At 45.3% G+C, this 19080-nt stretch overlaps 1 protein-coding gene and 1 long non-coding RNA gene across 13 annotated transcripts in view; one reads left to right on the top strand and one right to left on the bottom strand.

Annotated features, from left to right (window-relative positions):
• Positions 1-2614: 2614 nt before the first annotated feature.
• LOC114600641 (uncharacterized) lies at positions 2615-15271 on the bottom strand. Its single transcript, XR_003707615.2, has 3 exons — positions 15065-15271; positions 13955-14028; positions 2615-7247 (listed from the first exon to the last, which is right to left on the bottom strand). It is a non-coding gene; the product is annotated as an uncharacterized LOC114600641 (long non-coding RNA).
• Positions 15272-15339: 68 nt separating this feature from the next.
• DAGLA (diacylglycerol lipase alpha) overlaps positions 15340-19080 on the top strand; it is a 92029-nt gene continuing 88288 nt past the window's right edge. For 7 of the 12 annotated variants that reach the window (XM_077932456.1, XM_077932429.1, XM_077932452.1 and 4 more), the window contains exons 1-2: positions 15340-15462; positions 17212-17390. The gene's annotated coding sequence lies outside the window, so the exon portion shown is untranslated. Of the gene's footprint in view, positions 15463-15646; positions 15832-17211; positions 17391-19080 lie in introns of those variants that run through there. The other 5 variants (XM_077932421.1, XM_077932440.1, XM_028737012.2 and 2 more) reach the window with 5 other exon arrangements.

Below are 19080 nucleotides of genomic sequence, written 5' to 3'. Positions count from 1 at the left end.
TGCCTGGAACCCCTGGAATCTCGCACCGCTCGGAGATTGGGATGGCATACAACAATATTTTTACGGAAATACCAGCTGGAAAGTCACACACCATCAAGACGGAAGAATACTCAGCGCCTGGAGTTGTAGAAGGCTAACACAGAAGTTTTACCATTTTGTTCCTTGCTGTTGGGTATGTTTGTCCCCGCCTGGGGATTGGGTCTCTAAACTGGGAACCTGTTACTAAATTTGGAATCTGTCCCTAAATGGCTATTGGAAGGATCCTTCTTGTCATAATACCGAGTGGAGGGTTAATTCTTGTGCACCTTTCACAACTTCAGGAAAACAGGCCAGAAGCTCATTGGTAGTAAAAGAACAAAAGAAAAGCACTGCTAGATCAGATGGAAAGTCCACCTAGCTTAGCATTCTGTTCCCACAATGACCAGCCAGATGCGTGTGGGAAGCCTGCAAGCAGGATACATGTGTACTAGCACTCTCCCACTTGTGTTCCCCAACAACTGATATTCAGAGGCATAACTTTGATATTGGAGGTAATATATTGCCATCATGACTAGTAGCCAGGGATATCCTTACATTCCATGAACTGGTCTAATCCCCTGTTAAAGCTATCCAAATCACATCCTGTGAGTGGCAAATTCCATAGCTCATCTGTGCACTGTGTGCACTTCAACTGTCGGCTCTGAATATCCCAGTATTCAGCTTAATTGGAAAACTCTGGGTTTGAGTACCATGAGAGCAGCGGGGAGATTCTTTCTGTCCACTTGTCTCCACACCATGCATGTTCCCCAGTTGGCAAGAATTTCCACAACACAGAGGAGGCCATATTTAACCCTGCTGGTAGACCAAGAGTATGAACTGCACACCTACTTCAACCGGTGGAAACAAGAACTGTATACACAGCCAATAGAGAAATACCTCGCTGTGATGATTCCCTTATCAATGAAATTATGGACCCTTCGATGGAATAAGTGAACACAATCCCTTTGACTCTATCCTTCTTGCATGGCTGGGTGCTTCCATTCAGGCCCAGATTCAGAAGTGAGGTACGCCACGGAGAGGAGAACATCCCAAATGGGAATACACAGTCGCTGTCTTCTCCCAGCTGTTGGTGTCCTTCACACAGGCATGCCAGTGACATAGAGCTCTTGTCATTTGCCTCAGCTTCAGCAACAGAGCCTAAGAAGCTAGCTGCTGACTCAGTGCTTCTTATGGGCATCTCTCCTCAACAAGTTCTTGACCTGTGCTTCAGAGGAATTGGAGAAAGTAATTCAAAGGGTAGCACACCAAGTCTCCTTTCTAAGGAGACACACAGAAACCACTTCGGAGCCTGCTTCACCACCTCCTGCGTCCATCTACATTCAAACCTCCTGGGAGAAGGATCGTGATGACCTTTTTTATAGTTTGATATTGTTTATTATATTTTGGGGTGTTTTTTTAAATATAGTTCCATTGGCTTGGAAGAATCTGTATCCTGAAAGGCAGGGTACCGTATACAGAATTGTAATAAATAAACCAGAAATGAACACATCCTTGATCAAAGCAAGCATGCCTAGTGTTTTTTCTTTATGATGGGGGACAGGGGGATATTTCTGTAAAGATGCCTTAACTAGTGATAACTCTTGGAAAAAAGCTGGTTCTGTGAACATCCTTTTATTTTTCTGGATATTTTGTGGTTTTCTGTGACTCTAGATATTGTCAGGATCTAGGGAAGGGCTCTGGGTGGCCATATTCAGTTCCAGACCTGAAGGGTGAAAGCTCTGAGCTCAGGAACAAGGTGGCTGGAGCCTGAGAAACAGCCGGCAGAAGGTCTTATGTTTTTCTTGTGATTACACTGGAGGCAGGCTTCACCATATACTGGTTTTATTGAAAGTAAAATGTATCAGCCTTTATGAACATATTGCTGAACCTCTTATATAATGTTCCTGGTGAACATTTTCACACGGCCGCAGAAACACATTGTGGCCTTTCGCTGAGTTTTTTTGTGGTTGCTGTGAAATTGTTCACCTACTCAGGAAGCATCGTTCTCACCATGTTTTGATTTCATTTGGCATCTGCAGGGAGTCAAATTTGGTTACGTAGTGTTGTGACATTATCCTATTCACTCTTAGATTCAGGGGCATTGTGTGGGCATTGCCAGGGGGGCTGTAGCTCCAGGTGCATAATTTTTGAGTGGGTGTGAACCAGGAGCCCCCCCCCACTACAGGTGCCCCCAGAACGGCTCAACCCAGTGCCCCTCTCCACCCGCCAAGGACCCCATCAGCTGGGTGGGCTTCCTCCTATGTGGGGGGGGGGCAGGTGGCTCAATATGGCCCTGCTTTGATCCAGTGGCTGTGGGGTTGATCCGGTGGCATCGGTGGCGACAGCTGGGCCACCCCGGGCACCGACAACTCATATGTATATACCACCCTCTCACAAAATATCAGGGTGGTGCAAAGCAATATAAAAACATTTTGAAAATCAGTTTCAAGCAGGACAGAATACCATTCCACAGCATGGGTCCAGCGACACTAAACGGCTGACTTCTGGTGAAGGCCAGTCCAGGCTCTGTGACATGAGGGACAGCTAACAGCATTCCTCCAGATCTCAGCGATCTGGCTGGGATATGAGGGCTCAGGGAGTACGTTTTGTGGAAATAAGTTATGTGAACATGTTTTAAATGAGCAATTACAGTCAAATTGTGAGAGCAAAAAAGGTTCAAAGACCGTAAGTGATGGGGGAAGGGCGTAAGACCTGCTATTAACCAGTATTGGTCATTGCTGAATTATTCAAAGTGTAATGAAAAGAAGAGTGGTGTTTTTTTAAAAAAGTAATTTATAAACATACAAAACTAGAAAATTACATGGCAATTTAAAAACAGCATACAAAATTACAGAAAATGTGAAAAGCTTGTGGCAATTACAGCAATTATATACAGAGGGAAAAGAACTGCACTTAAAACAGGATTAAGCCAGGGGAAATGATGTAGAGTTATTGATACCCAAGTCTTTCTTATGTGCAGAACCACTGGAGCTCTACACTTCACTTACAGGGAAGCTGTTAATTGAGCCTAACAGTAACAGTTTCCATGCAAAGTCTCCACAGGAAAAGAGCCTTTTCAGTGGTGGCATCATGGCAATGGAATGTTGTCCCCGGAGAGGCTTACCTGGTGCCTAAGTTGATGCTATTTTGGTGACAGGGGAAGAAGACCTTTTTATTATCACAAGGCTTTTCTTCTGATTCAGCTTTAGTTTGATTTCTCCCCTTTGCCACATGCTTTTATGCTGCTACATTTTCTTGCTGTCGTATTGTGTTGTATGTACTTTTAAATTTGCTTTAAAAACTACAATGGGATAACATTGTTGTAAGCTGTCCTGAGAATCTCGTCAGCCTATAAACATTTAGACTAAAATAATTAAAATAAAGAAAAGAAAAGGTGTATATATTATATAGCAATTGCAAAGAACCTTTGACCCTCCACATATTGTTGAACTGCAACTTCCTATTACCCCGACCAAGCTTGCCATGGCTGATGGGAGTTGTAGTTCAGCAATATCTCGAGGGTCAGAGGCAAGCTTCTCCATACCTATAATACAGAATGGTAGCTAGATTTCTAATTCACTGCAGTTTAACAGTACCACAACCACAGTAGGCTTGCAGCATATATTTTGGGAAGTGTGTTTTATTTTCCAGCTTTACATACCAGTACCAGGTTTTTGTTTTCTTGCTTTCAACAAAGCTGACAAATTATTGGCTCCGGTCTCACCTCAACCCGCCTCCCAGCTCCCCCCCCCCCCCATGGCTGCCTGTCTTTATTATGATTTGGATTGTGGCGACAGCTACATGGACATGTTGACTGGATCCTTAATCACAGGCGCTTCATCCAAGTCAGAGAGGCTCATGAGCCAGGCAGGCCTTGGCACAGTCGTGAGAAAGGCAGAAACCCAAAGGATCAGATGGCATTAAATGTCGTGGTGCTGTGCTCCCTAGGAGACAATATGTCCTAGAGCCCAATCACACACAGAGAGGCACTCCATTCCAGAACCGTCATTTAATGCAGCTACTCCGCAGGAGTACCCCAGAGACGTGACATTAACTCGGTCGCTCTCGATTCCAGAGGCAGAGCATTAGCTAGGCTCCCTCCATCCAGCGCTCCTAGCAAATTGCTAAGAGGAACAAACTGGCCGAGGTGGTTAATAAAGCAGAAGAGATGGATGTAGAGGCAATCGTGGGGAAAACAGGGACAGGGAGAGATGGGGGTGGGGTGGGGGTGGCATAGGAGAGATGTTGTGAGGTGATGGACAGAGCAGAAGCAGTGTGCTGGTGACACCTGTGCATTTGTTGGAAACACATGCCTAAGGCTGTGTGTGTGTGTGTGTGTGTGTGTGTGTGTGTTTGCACAGGCAGCTTAATTTCCCCCTCTTCCTTCACAACAGGATCTGGAGAGTTTTAAGGCCTGAAAGAGTCAGCAAGTTGTTTGTTCCAACCATCTGTCTCATTTCCCTTAGCAACAATTTGTCCTTCTCTTCTCCTTGGTGAAGTATCTGAAGCAAAGTCTGGCTGTTAACCCCCTCCCCCTCCCAGTCATTTTTGTGTCTTTCTCACCTCTGTTGGCTCTCTTGTAGGTCATTCCCTATATATCCCATACATAGATCTGTGACGTCTCCTCTCCATCTGTCCTTTGGGTATGATGTACATGCTAACATTCTGGGGGCGTGATGCTGAGAGAGGAAGCAAGTACATTAACATTCTGAGGGAGGGAGCTTTGAGATGTGCATGAGATGTACTTGGAGGTATACAAACTTGGTATAGTCTTGCTGTGCATTGGCCTCGTTCACCCATCACATTCAGCCGCACTTTAAAACGAACTATGGTTTAATGCACACAAGCAGCGTGATGGTCTACTCTACACTACTCAAAAGGTCTCACGATGCACCTCCCCTGTTCCTGGTTCACTGTGGATGAAACGAGCCAGAGTGTGGTTTGTTGTGTCAGCTGAATTACGGCTCGTGGTTTACTTCTCTCCCAACAAACCACAAGTGGTAACCAAAGTTTGTTCTTGGTTTGCTGCTCATGGCTTGTTTGAGGAAAATAAAACCACGCGTTCAGGATGGGATGACTGAACAAGCCACAACAGGACTCTGGCTTGTTTTGTCCGTATTTATTTATTTATTTATTTATTATTTAGGAGTATTTATATCCTGCCTACTAACTGAAGTTCACAGGGTGACTTACAATATATTTTAAACACAATGAAATAGATAATGATGCAATAGTCACTACAGCAAGGCAAAGGGGTGTATAAAAGTCTCCTCCCCGCCATTCTTTGATGGTCCAACCATGATGGCCATTCTGCAGCTGCTTCTCCTGGCCTAGACTGGATTGTTGAAGCAGCTAGATATTAGTCTCACACAGGCCAGAACTTCCTCATTGGGTGGCTGCCACTGTTGTCTCTCCCAGCCTCAGGCGGCAGATGCAGGAGGTTCTGGGAGAGCAAAGACGTCCCAAGCCTCCGTCTCATTCCTCAGATGTTCCAACTGCCCATTGACTCCACCACCCTGCCTACAACTATGAAACACAACCTAGGTCATTCATTCGGCTCCCCGTATGCTAATGCTATTGAGCTCGACTCATTCTACAGCCTCAGTTAAAAATAACATTTTAATGAAGGGCTTGTTTACACTACTGCCTTTTTTATCCAGGGTTTTTCTCAAGGCACAACTATGCACAGGGTAGCCCCTGCTCCTCATGTTTGTTGAAGAAGGCTCCAGATTATATCCACAGCGCAAGAAAAGATGTTCAGGCATTACATCACATATATACCTTGGGGGGTCGCTGCTGATGTCACATTTGTTTGTTTAATTTGTATACTGCCCTTCATCTTTAGATCTCAGGATGGTTCACAACATAAAAATACAATATAAAAGCACAAAATAACAAACATAAAAATACAATATAAAAGCACAAAATAACATTATAATAGCAAGAACAAAACCCCCCATAAACCAATAACCCCCTGTTCAACTGTAGCCAACTGCTGCAGCCTGCTTCTGCAGCAGCCATTCTGCCATTTCAGTGTCAAACCATGCATTTATGGCACAGTGCAATTCTTGCAAGTGATTTTTCTTCTTTTTTAATAGATCAACTTCGGAAGGTGAAAAACATTGAAGCCCTGCCCTGTGTATCCTGAGTGACATCCCAGTAAGGTCTGCCACAAGATATGCATGTGTTAGGTGCAAGACCACAGGGGATATGGCAGACAAATATTATGTAAGTCAGGTTTCTTCAAACTCCGCCCTCCAGATGTTTTGAGACTACAATTCCCATCATCCCTGACCACTGGTCCTGCTAGCTAGGGATCATGGGAGTTGTAGGCCAAAACCATCTGGAGGGCTAAGTTTGAGTAAGCCTGAATTGTAAGTAGTGCAATGTGGAACCAAGAATAATTAGGATGACCTTGAAACACCCAAGAGTTCACTTCTAACAATAGTGTGTATGCAATTTGGAGCAATAAGAGAAGCCAGTGTCTAACATCCTCATTAAACTATGTTAATTATCCGAGGGAAATGTCTTAGCAGAAAAATTACAGATTTCTGTGATATTGGACAATACCAAAGGGAGAATGTTTTTTTTAAAAAAATTATACTTAAGCCTCTGTGGCTAGCACTCTATGTTTAGCATGACTCAGAGTTTGAAGAATAGCTAAAGGATCAATTTGTCTATAGAGTTATTAGCAACTGGTGTGCTCTGAATTACCAAGTGCGGCCAGTAGAGAAAACTGGTTAGAAGCAAAAGGCCGGGGAACCATGCATAATGTAGGTAGCATTGCAACTGGACTTGCAAAGATTTTACCGCCCTGCTCCACTCCAGGCATCCAACAGGGGAAATCTAAAAATGCTGTTTGAATGATTAATACCTTCTTACTACCTTCAGCATCATAGAATCAGCCAGTAGTTCAAGAGCATGGATTTATGTCTGCAGTGCAATCAGACGTTTTCCTCTTGAGAGTAACACAATTTAAGAATTGCAACAGACCATTCTCAAAATAAGTATGTTAAGTAGGAGAATAGGAATGTTAAGACCAATGCTCTGGAAATATTATCAACACCACATATTTCATGTATTAGTTCAGTAGCAGAAGATGACATCTAAATCTATATAGAAAAATAAAAAGTCTCATACAGATGGTAAAATATTATTTGATTGCAGGGAACGAAGCTGAGTTGAATCCCAAATCTGTTCCATTTTAACCACACAAGCAGATTACTGGACTGTATAAAATAAAATTGTGACAGTTACTCGTTTTCCTGTAAACAAAACAGAAGTAAACTATCATTATGAGATTAATATGGATGTTTAAAATCAGGTATTGTGAGAAACATGCCATTATAATTCATGTGCCTATGGAAGGAAACATAGCATTAATGTACCAAAACAGAGAGTGTTGCACATTCACACTGATCAGCTTTAGCATCAGGACAAGCTTTTTAATTCAGACCAACATCTTGAGAATTTTGAAATACAGAAAATACTACCTTTGGCCATTTTTGCCTCACTGTATTTCAATTTGAATTTGCATGCCTCTATACACATCGGAATGGCTTGGTGTGTTTTGAAATCTCCTATTTTGTGTACATACCATTGGGCGGAGACAGGGTCAACTTCATCAGGCGCTTTAAACATTTCCACCTTCTCCCATGCAGGATCAGTAGCCTGAAGTCCCATGAGTGATGTGCTCTGGCTGAAGCAAGGCTGAGAAAGAGGGAGAGCTTCCATCATGGCACTTGCCTTGTCTGCTCATGATGCTTATGAAAAATGAACTATATGATGGTTGATAGGCACAGGGAGGAGTACAGGTGAGCAGAGTGCCAGAAGTGAATGATTCCAAAGTGCAGGTAGAAAGTGGGATTACACACACCCTGCTGATGTCATAGACTTAGGACCACCCCAACACATGTATTCTTTGTACACATCTGGGATTCATGCACCACACATTGAACAAGCAATGTTTCCATGTTAGAAGCTGAATCAAAATGCAGGGTTCTTTTTAGCAGAAACTCCAAGATGTCTGTAGATCCTGACTAGCATTGTGTGCACATGGGCTAAAACAAGAACAAAAGCAGTTTGGAACGCCCTGGAGCTAGATTAACCACGAATGTGCACACAGCACAATAACAGTAAACTACTCCTCTGGAAATGGTTTCTGCTGCATACAAAATCAGTTGCAACAAGATTTAATGTCTGGCAAATGGCAGGAAGAACATTACATGATTTACTTACCTTGGCTAAGGTCAAAGGTCACCACACTGCATCGATACCAAGCTATAAAGTATGACTAGAGTTTTAAGTAAATGTTACATAGCAACAGAAGTACTCATTGGAGTAGGAGTAGGAGTAGGAGTACTTGCATGTAGTTTTATAATAGGAGCGGTGTTTCCCAAAGAGCCCTGTGTCATGCTTTAAAGTGCTGCTGGACACCTAAAGTGGTGACTTCAAGTTTGTCTTCTGCAAGAATTGGCTACATGATCAAGTTGCCCATGGAGAACTTGGTTGCACAGCCTATCTAGTGGGCTTGGAGTCACCACCCGTCGGCTGATGGGATGGGACGTCCTGCCTGCTTTTGACATCAGGTGGACTGCCAGTGGGTGTAGTTCGTGTGAAACAGTCTTGTGGGCCAAATGGAGTCCCTTGCTGGGCTGAATTTGGCCTGCGGGTCAGGTTTCCGACCACTCTTTTATACTGATATATTTATACCTTACATATTTTCAAAAGCAGTTAGTTGTAGAAACATATTTCACAGCTGTAGAATTGCCAGGGAATAAATTATTTTATTACCAGAAAACAGCTGTAAGGGCAGGAAATAAAAGATATAATCCTTGATGTAAGGTGATAAAAGCACAGTTCTATAGCATTTATTCAGGACACAAATTGTGGAACAGCATCAATATTTGATCCTGAAGATTTGTACAATATTAAAGTACAAAAAGAAATTAAATTGCAACTGGCAATATGACTTATTGAAGAAGAAAAAGTAGAAGAAGAAATGACACAGTCCTATAGTAAGAAGCCACAGGGGGGTGGGAATAATTCAGAATTGCCAGCAACAAGTGGCAAATTATTTAATATTGCTTGAAGCAAGTGACACAAGTGTACAGTTTTATAGGACTGATAAGCAGTGACAGGTTTGGCCCCTGGCATATAAAGGCTGGGATAGTGCTTTATTTCTATAGCTGATGTGAATTGGTGGGCTGAGTAATGGAAGAGGCACTTGCTTACAATGACCACTGTAGTGGAACAAGTTCTAAACTATAACCCAACACTTGGGGGAGGACACAGGTGGTTTTAGGGCAGCGTGACTAGTGCAATGCATTGGACGCTGAGCAGAGAGAGCGCCTGGTAAGCACTTGCCCGGCTGCAGGAAGGAGGTGTGAGGGCTCTGTCTAGGAAGGGCCTAGAGCAGTGGCGAAGGAAGGCTTTCTGGCACCTGGTGCGGGGTGTCAAGGGGCAGGGCAAAACACCCACAGGGGTGGGACAAACAGCCTGGGGTACATGTGCAGCACTGATACAGACGGCGCATGCCCGGTGCCAATACAGACTGTGCTCGAGGTGCCCATAATGACAGCGCACCCTAAGCTGCCCTACAGTGAGTGTAGCCCTCGACCGACCGCCATTTTGTCATCCCCCTCAGGGTGACACCCAGGGCGGACCACACGTTCCTACGCCCCTGGCCTAGAGTCCTCCTGCCTCCTTCCCAAAATCTAGTTAGTAGTTGCTCAGCTTTGGGAAGGAGACAGGAGGACTCTAGGACCCTGACAGAGCCCCAACGCCTCCTTCCCAAAGCCCAGCATGGCGGGAGGGCTGGGGAGAGGCTGCCAAAACTGGAGCATCACCCAAGACTGCAATTATAGGTAATTTTAGACTCGAGATTTAAGGGATGGTCCTCTTGACATGGTTATCATTATGTTTATTACTTTACCCACTTCAAAATGTGGTAAGCCAGTCCTGCTGCATTTGGCAGTAATCTTGCTCCTTCTGCTAGTGAGGTTCTGGTCTTCTGCCCCCAGAGTTGAGCCCTGATGGTGCCACTGCCAAGACCTACTCCAGCAGTTTCCTAGAGTTGGTCTGAATGTTGCCCCGTTTAAAAGAGTTGCTTTATCTGCTCTGTATTTTAGATCAAGAAAATAGCAGTAAAAGTACCGGGGGGCGGATATCAAATCCGCACGAATGGTTTATAATACCATCTCATAGGGAACTGCAGAATAGTCACTAAGTATGGGGTTGGACGCGGGTGGCGCTGTGGGTAAAACCTCAGTGCCTAGGACTTGCCGACCATAAGGTCGACGGTTCGAATCCCCGCGGCGGGGTGAGCTCCCGTCTTTCGGTCCCAGCTCCTGCCCACCTAGCAGTTCGAAAGCACCCCTAAGTGCAAGTAGATAAATAGGTACCGCTTTATAGTGGGAAGGTAAACGGCGTTTCCGTGTGCTGCGCTGGTGTTGGCTCGCCAGAGCAGCTTTGTCACGCTGGCCACGTGACCCGGAAGTGTCTCCGGACAGCGCTGGCCCCCGGCCTCTTAAGTGAGATGGGCGCACAACCCTAGAGTCGGACACGACTGGCCCGTACGGGCAGGGGTACCTTTACCTTCACCTTTATGGGGTTGGAGGCTGGTGGACAGTAGACATCGTTTGCAACTTAATTTCTTTTAAATATCATTTTCGTTTTTGCAGAAGCAAAAAATAGGCCAAATCTGATGTTTCCCTGGTTTACCAGAAGATGGCGCTGATGAATAAGTGTTCCTTGAAACCTTATTTGGTACCAGCGTGGGTGGTAGAACAAACAGGTAAAAAGCTGTCATTGGTTCAATTTCCACTAGTGAGAGAGGCGGCAAGCATTCAGCATTTGTTATGTTTTTTGCATGCAAGTCACAGGGCTGTGCAAGATTTTGTGCAAACCTAGTTGACAAACTAGTAGCAACATGCAAACAAAACAAGACAGCAGCCTCTACACTGCAAACCAGGCCCTTCGCCAATCTTGGCTGCTGCTTAACAGAAGCAGGCAGAAATATAATCTCTGGCTCCTACTGAATCAGGCAAGCAAAGTCCTCCAAGCAAGGCACATTTTGTAGTAGGGAACAGCAACAAACTAATTTCTCTTGTTACTGAAGCCAGCAAGGAAATCTGCCCGGGGTGGTTTCATGGAGCAAAGAGGTTGAGCCTTATCAGAGGGCTTGTCTATTGCTGTCAAAAATGACGTTCACTGCGGGCCTTCAACAAGAAGCCAAGGAATGTGGAGGATTCCGCCTGTGAACCACTAGCAAGCTCTGGCAGTGGAGGATATATTGTGCCTGTGTGGAGTTGCATCTTGCAAAATTCAATGCAGAACTTTTGATTGCTGAAATTGCTGAACAAATTAAATGTTCTTGAGATATAGTAGAATGTAAGTACTCTCTCTCTCTTCTTTTAAAGTTATTGAATGACCTTTAACTGGTTGTATTCACATCCGATAAAAGAGAATTACATCGCAATGTGATATCACTGATGTAAGGAACTTCTCTAAAATGTATGCTGGTTTGGTTGGAGTACATTAGGAGGCACTAATACTTCCTGAATACCAGTTGCTGGAAACCACAGGAGGGGAGAGTTCCCTTGTGCTTAGATCCTGCTTGGAGGTTTCCCACAGGCATTTGGTTGGTCACTGTGAGAAGCGGATGCTGGACCAGACGGGCTATTGGCCTGATCTGGCTTGCTCTTCTTGTGTTCTTTTTGCATTATCAACATTTGGAGGGCATCCCATTGGCTACCTCTGCCTTAGACTGCTTGCTGGTGGTAGCCTGGAAGTAGCGTTGTAATACCAAGGCCACCCATGGCTTCACATTCTACGCTAGCTTTGAAAATGTGGTTGTTGTCTCATGTAAATAGAATTTATTCCTCACGGGGGGTGTTCCCCCCCCCCAAAAAATAGACAATGTGAACAGTCTTCTTTGAGCAATCCTAGCAAGTTCAAGATGCAAAGGCTGATGTCCTCTGTACACTTATTCTAAATAAAATTTCATTTAAATCAATAGAACATTAAGTAAATGTGATTAGGGGCGGGTTGCAATGCTGCAAAGAGGCCTAACAGACACAAATAAGCCACTAATACGCCTGGAATCTCCTAAACAGAATTCCCTTTGGTGACTCAGTGCATGATTTTGTATTCTTTGCTGCGGTGCTTTTATTTAGCAAAACCTGCAGCAGAGGCATGTGTAAGCAGTCAAGTGCTGCTTAACAAATGGGCCCTTTCCTTAAGGAACCAGACAAGAAAAAGTCGTAAGTTGCACTAAACATAAATTGCCTGTGTAGTAAAAGGTACTAGTCGCAATAGCATCCAGCAGTTACTGCTGTGTTTATTCCCTATTTATTCTTTATGTACACTATAACGTAAGCAAAACAGTCTACCCCAAGGAACATGCCATCTAAATCTCAACAAAAGGGAGACAATGGAAGGACAAGAAGGGAGGGAAGATAGAATCATGGAAACTATGAATGCAGTTAGCTTAGTATTTCTAGGAAGTGAAGGTTAAGAGGTTGGGCTAAAGTCTTCCTGGAAAATGTATTTTGAAGAGAGATTTGACAGGAAAGAGGTGGCATAAGGAGCTGGCAATGGTGAATGGGTGGAGTTGTTTCAGATTGCAAACCTATGCACCCTTATCTAGATTTGATACTTGCTTCTGAATAGGAGCTAAGATGCATCTGGTTCCAGGCAACTCATTCATCCCGGATCTTAATTAAAGTGGGCAATCCTATGATCACACATAAGTGGCCTGCCAAGGTGATGGAACTGAGATATACACTTGGGAGAGGAGGGTGGGGGATAGGCCATGTCTTATTTCTTTCTCCAAATTCAAACTGGAAAACCTCCTTTTAGCTTTTCCTTCCTGTCCCACTTCCAAACTCTGATGGACACTACAACAGGAAGACAGTGAAAAGGACTGCGTCAGAAGGTGGTAAACTTTCCTTCATTCGAAGTTTTAAGACACAGGTTGGATGGCCATCCATTAGAGATTCTTTAGCTGTGCACGGGGGATTCTTGCATTGCATGGGGTTGGACTAAATGACCCTTGGGACCCTTCCAATGCTACAATTCTATGATTCCGAAGAGTGGAGAAGTATTCTAGAGCAATAAGCACCACTTAGCTTCTTCTGTTAAGTCTCTGGTTACAGACCAGGTTAGTCAGGCAAAACCACAGCGAAAGACCCATTCACATGAATCAAGGCAGCTAATGATCTGTTCTAGGAAAATGATCCCACTGTCTTATTTCTGTCTAAAAGATGTATATTGTTGCTGTTCAAATGCTTTCCCTTTTATTCAATTAAAGTCCTTGCTTTTTAGTCTGCTGCATCCAGATGGTAGTTTCTTCCAGAGTTAATTTAGCACTTAAACATTTATCTGGAAGTGGAGATAGCAAAGTATCTCAAGAAAGAGGGAGGAGGGTTGCTAAGTGAACAACTTGTTTCCAGAGTGCTGCTGGCTGTATTTTATTGTTTATTGTTCATTTTAGTTATTAAATTTGTATACTGCCAATTGGACTCCCTACTTGATTGAATAAACATTTCTTGTATTGTGTCACACCTCTTGACTGTTAAAAGTGAACCATTAAATGAATATTTCTTGAAGCCCAAGCCTGTACTGTTAAGCTACTGTTCTGCATTTTCATCACAAACTTCTTGTGGACAATTGCCTGGACGTCACTATTTTGTTGATGTGTAACTTATCCTTTTATTAAAGACTTCTGAAGAACTGTCGAAGGCCAGCCTTCCCAAATCTTTCGCTGCTGATTTCTGCAGCTCTGGGCCCTCCCTTCCTTGGCCTTGTCATCTGTCCAGCCCAAGGGACTCACATTTCCTACAGAAACTGACAGAGGACAAGCATGTAAAACTGCATTCTGGATTTCTGCCCCTGGTTACTGGCACAGAGCTGCAGGATGCCCTATAGCACTTACTTTGAAATTATGTTTTCCTGGTAGAGGATCATCTGTAACTTGTTGTCATAGATGGAGTGCAACCACAACCCTCCCTGCCTCCACAGCAAGAGAAAGAAAGAAAAGTAATAAGCAATTTCTTTCACAATTACAAAAACCAAAGGCAAGTAATTGTACTCAATAATTATAACTTGGAGTATTATTTGAGATGATTGGACGAGTGGGAGTGACTACCTGCCTGCCACAAGAGGGGATTGTGAAGTGCCTAAGGTGGGAGGTTGTACAGTTTTGTGGAACCCTGGGGCATGTTCACAGAAGCTGAGGGTTCCATGGAACTCTGGGTAAAAAAACCAACCCTGTGCTACAGAAATAAAGTAACTATTTCTGAATCTTTCATGAGGCTGCCAAGCATTTGTAAATCTTTCAGGAGGCTAACTATATTGAGTCAGGAGCCAAAGAGCACATTACAGCAATTCAGACTGGATTGTAACCAATGCATGTGTCACTGAGGGAAGACCTCCACTGAATGACTGCTGTTCTCAAAGGTCCACTGAATTTGGGAAGCAACTTGCAGGGCAATATTATATTATTATATAGATGTGATCAGAACTGCAGGGCCACTGAAGTGGAACAAGCATATGGAAGCTCACTGGGAACTGTATTTTAGATCCTGGCCCCTGGGCGTGCTTCCTTGTTCTCAGTAGTTCTCAGTCAAGCCTGAAAATTCCTCAAGACACAAGGAACAATAAATGCACTGGATTATTTCACATTGTCAAGTGACAAATGTCAGTGCATTCCTCATGCCCTTGCTGCTCCTTCTTATGCAAACTGACTCCTCCACGAAACAAAAAACTAATTGCACCAGTCTGCCACCACTCAACTCTCCCTCCCCTCCCCCTTTCCTACTGTATTGTTTAATTAATGCCAGGGCTCTGGAGTGAAAACTGTTTTTCATATCAGAGCTAACCTCAGATTTAGGAGGATAAACAGGTTTCTAAGCATGTGCAGAGAGCTCTTCCTTCGACACTGAGAAACCACTGCTCCCCCCCCCCCCCATTATTAAAGAGCAAGGGTCCCTTTCATGGGACATGGCAAGGATTCTAGACAGGCCCGAGCATAGCAAAGAAAAACCTCGTTTTAGGAATTTAGCAGCGAAGGAAGGCTTCTCTTTCCCCTCTCAGCACCCGCCTCTCTTTGCCCCGAGGTGCGTGCAATCGGCCGCCCCCTCCGCCCCCGCGAGGCCTCCTCTTTTCGCCAGCTCGCTTCGCCAGGCCCGCGCTTCCCGACAGCAGAGGGCGCAGGAAGGCCCCGCTGTCGCCATAGTTACCGCTGGGTGCGTAGCGGGACTTACGGAGCTGACGCAGTGGGCGGCCCGGCGGGCGGAGGCGGCCCTGGCACGAGCGGAGGCGGCATTAGAGAATTGGGGCGGCGGGGTGCGGGGTGGCTGCCGAGCCCCGGGATGGAGGCGGCGGCGGCAGCGGCTGCGGCTTCGGCCCGGTGGCGGCGGCGGCGGAGACGGCGGCAAAGGGGTGAGCGGCTGCGGGAGAGCGGGGTGGGGTGGGGTGAAGTGAGGGCGGGTGCCCCCTCTGTCGCTGCGGGCGAGGAGTGAAGGCGCGCCCCTGGCATGAGCGGGGCGGGAGGCAGGCGGGGCGGGGGGCGGAGGACACCTCCTCGCTCCTTCGCGGCGAAGGGAGGCCGTTGCGTCTCCCGCGCGGGAGCGAGCCGAGCGGCGCCCCTGCCCTGGCATATGGCAACGCGGCGGCAAGGCAGCGGGTACCTTCGCCTGCCCGCCCCCGCAGCGCCGCCGCTGCCAGAGGTGGAGGGCCCCGTTGCCATGGTGAACGGGGAAGCATCCCGAACCCCGGCACCGCCGCTCCGCCGGCATGGCAGCAGGACGGGTAAGAAAGCAGCGCGCCCTGGAGCTCTCCTGTGCCCCAAAAGGTGCCCTCTCCGCCCGCTTCCCCTGATCGGGGAGGGGACCGTGCGGGGCACAGCCTGCGGCTTGGAGCGGAGGGAAAGAAGCAGGACGTGGGGGCGGAGGAGGAGGCGGAAGCGCATCCTCGGGTGGCTCTGGCAATGGCTTTTCATGTGGCCTTGGGCTGCGTCTCCCTTCCTCCCCCCGGGTCCGCCCAGCGCCCTCTGCCAGGACTAGGTAGGGTGGGCTGGTTGCGAGATTCATTTGGGCGTCGGGAAATCGAGAAGCCGGGGTTGGGGCTCCCGGGTAGCAGGCGCAGATGGATGTGCGCGCGCGTGCTTGCGTGGAAAGGAAGGAATTTTGTGGCCTTCGGCACAGCAGTTTTGTAACGATCCGTTTTTGCTGAATTTAATCTGGACACTCAACACCACGGTGCTTTATGTTGGGCTCATGCTGGCCCTTGGCGGAGCTGGCGGTCTGAAGCTACTTCCTTAATATATTCTGGTGTTCCTGTCTTGGATTGCAGAAGAAAATGTCATTCGCCTTTGCATGTGCATTATGGGGGCTGGATTTGTATTAATAGGCATTTACTTCGCAGGAAAAGGGGGACTCGTTCTATATCTTGAGGGAGTGGGGGAAGGAACTGGTCCTTTATATCTGAGTGGGTTGTCTCCACAAGAACATACCTGCTGGGCCTGAATATCAGGCAATATTATCACTGGGTGCAATCTGTTGAAAGTTGCATGTGCTCAGATTACATTGAAATGTAATGAGACCTAGCAGTATGCAGTGTGATCCTATGCATGTTTGCTCAGAACTCCTTTTTAATTCAATGGATACTTCTGTGTGTTTAGGATTGTAGCTTTAGTTCCATTGACTTGCACAGAATTTAAGCATTCTTCATTTTGATAGGACATTGTGTTTATGTTTGGCTTATTAGGTTTGGCTTAGTTCAGTTCGGTTTATAAAACTGTGAATTGCATCCTTTAACCAGTGGAAGCCCCAAATAAACTTAACGAACAATAAATAAAATGCAAAAAATACAATATATATGAAAGTATTCCTTAAAACAATAGAATGCAAACACACCGCAGAATTCTTCCAAAATATCATCTAAAGAATAAGTATCCCCATACAAAACTAGAATTGACACCAAATGACCACCAAAAGCCAGGTCACTATCCAAATGCCCGGAAAAATAAATATGTATTTGCCTGACAGCATGACAGTGTCACCACCAGAGGAATATTTTCCATAACTGGGGGCTGCCCAGAAAAAGCCTGTTTTCTTGTTGCCATGCTTTGGACATCTCTTGGAGGGAGTACACAGAGAAGAGACTCAGATTGATATATTTACTTCACAGGTTTACAGGAAGCTGCCTTATCCTGAGTCAGTCGACTGGTCCATCTAGCTCAGTACTGTCGACACTGACAAGCAGCAGCTGTCTAGGGTTTCTGACGGAAACATTCCCAGTCCTGCCTGGAGATACCAGGGATTGAACCGGGGATCTTCTGCATGCAAAACATGTATTCTACCATTGAGGTACAGTCCTTTGTATATATTTATATCCTCCCTTTCCTTCAAGAAGCTTAAGGTGGCATACATGCTTCTCCCACACCCGCTTTATCCTCACAACAACCTTGTGAGGTAGGCTAGGCTGAGAAGCTGTAAGTGGCCCAAGCTGAGTAGGGATTTGAACCTTAGTCTCCCAGATTCTAGTTCAGCACCCTTATTCTAGGATCCTGGTAGATTCATATGGAGGGAAATGGCTGTAATTGTCTAGAAGTCACACACTGAGATCAGAACAAGACAAATTTTGGAACATACTGCCTCAAAAGCCTTACAGACACAGGCAAAAATTGTTAAAATGGAATTGGGGGATAAGCCTATAGCCAGGTTGCAACTATGGTGTGTGTTTCTACACGCTTGTGATCTGGACTGGACAAGTACCCACTTGAGGGGCATTTTATATTAATATTACACACGCTTATTAAAAGACGCAGCCAATGATCTGATTGTGGATGTGTGAAGGATGCCTGTGGGAAGGGTGGTCAAATGGAGAATGTGTTTTAAGACTTTGGAATACAATGTTAATGGGTGGGTCGCTAATTCAGTGCACTGGATTATGCCATTTCTTTGGATGATGTTTTGAGGTATTCCTAGAGAAGACAGTGCTGCTCACAGTGAAAATACAGTGGTGCCTCGCAAGACGAAATTAATCCGTTCCGCGAGTCTCTTCGTCTTGTGGTTTTTTCGTCTTGCGAAGCACGGCTATTAGCGGCTTAGCAGCTATTAGCGGCTTAGCGGCTTTAAGAAAAAGGAAACAAACTCGCAAGACGTTTCGTCTTGCGAAGCAAGCCCATAGGGAAATTTGTCTTGCGGAACGACTCAAAAAATGGAAAACCCTTTCGCCTAGCGAGTTTTTCGTCTTGCGAGGCATTCGTCTTGCGGGGCACCACTGTAGATAATAGATAGAGCTGCTTTCTATGAGTGTAAATGGGTAATGTTTGATATACTAGTGATTTCTTAGATCAAGTCTCCCCTTCCCCCTTTGTTTGATGACCTGGCACAATGCTTAATTCTGCGCTGTTTCTACCAAAGTCTTGCTAAACAGAGCAGGTCATGAAATTCAATGTTTTAATAAATAATTGAGAGTATTCTGAGTACTGTGTGTGCTATGATATCAAGGCTCACAAACCTTCTGATTAAGGAATGTACATTTTGTTTCATTCATCTGTTACAAAGACATCCTCGTGATAATAATGAGCTTAGTGGAACAGATGATTTTTGCCCTTTTTAAGCAGAGAGGTCATACCGTTAAGGATTGTATTGCCTATTATGCTATATTCATGCAAACTAAGATTAACAGCACTTATGATACTTCTGTTAGGCCTTGCAAATTTTGTCCCTGCTCCATCTGTAAAATAGCACAGATAAGCTCCTTACTGCCAATAGAATCTTATTACTGTATGTTGATCAGAACTTCTGCTGAAGGTGAGCTTGGAAGATAGAGTCCCACCAGGTTCCCCACCCCCCTTTCACTCGTTGCAAAGTGAAATTGTATTCAGCACTGGTGGTGAAGCTACAGCCACTAAGTCCACAATAGGGTTTTGGTAATAGTTTTATTATATCGGCTCCAAGCCATCCCATACTCTGAAATTCAGTGTTCTCCATGAGATGAAGTGCATTTTCAGCTGTTGGTTGGGCCTTATTTAGAGTGCTTTACTTCTGT

Source organism: Podarcis muralis, chromosome 1 (assembly GCF_964188315.1).
Source record: "Podarcis muralis chromosome 1, rPodMur119.hap1.1, whole genome shotgun sequence".
NCBI lineage: Eukaryota > Metazoa > Chordata > Lepidosauria > Squamata > Lacertidae > Podarcis > Podarcis muralis.
The sequence above is the reverse complement of the archived record's forward strand: the minus strand, read 5'-3'. Positions and strand labels throughout refer to the sequence as shown.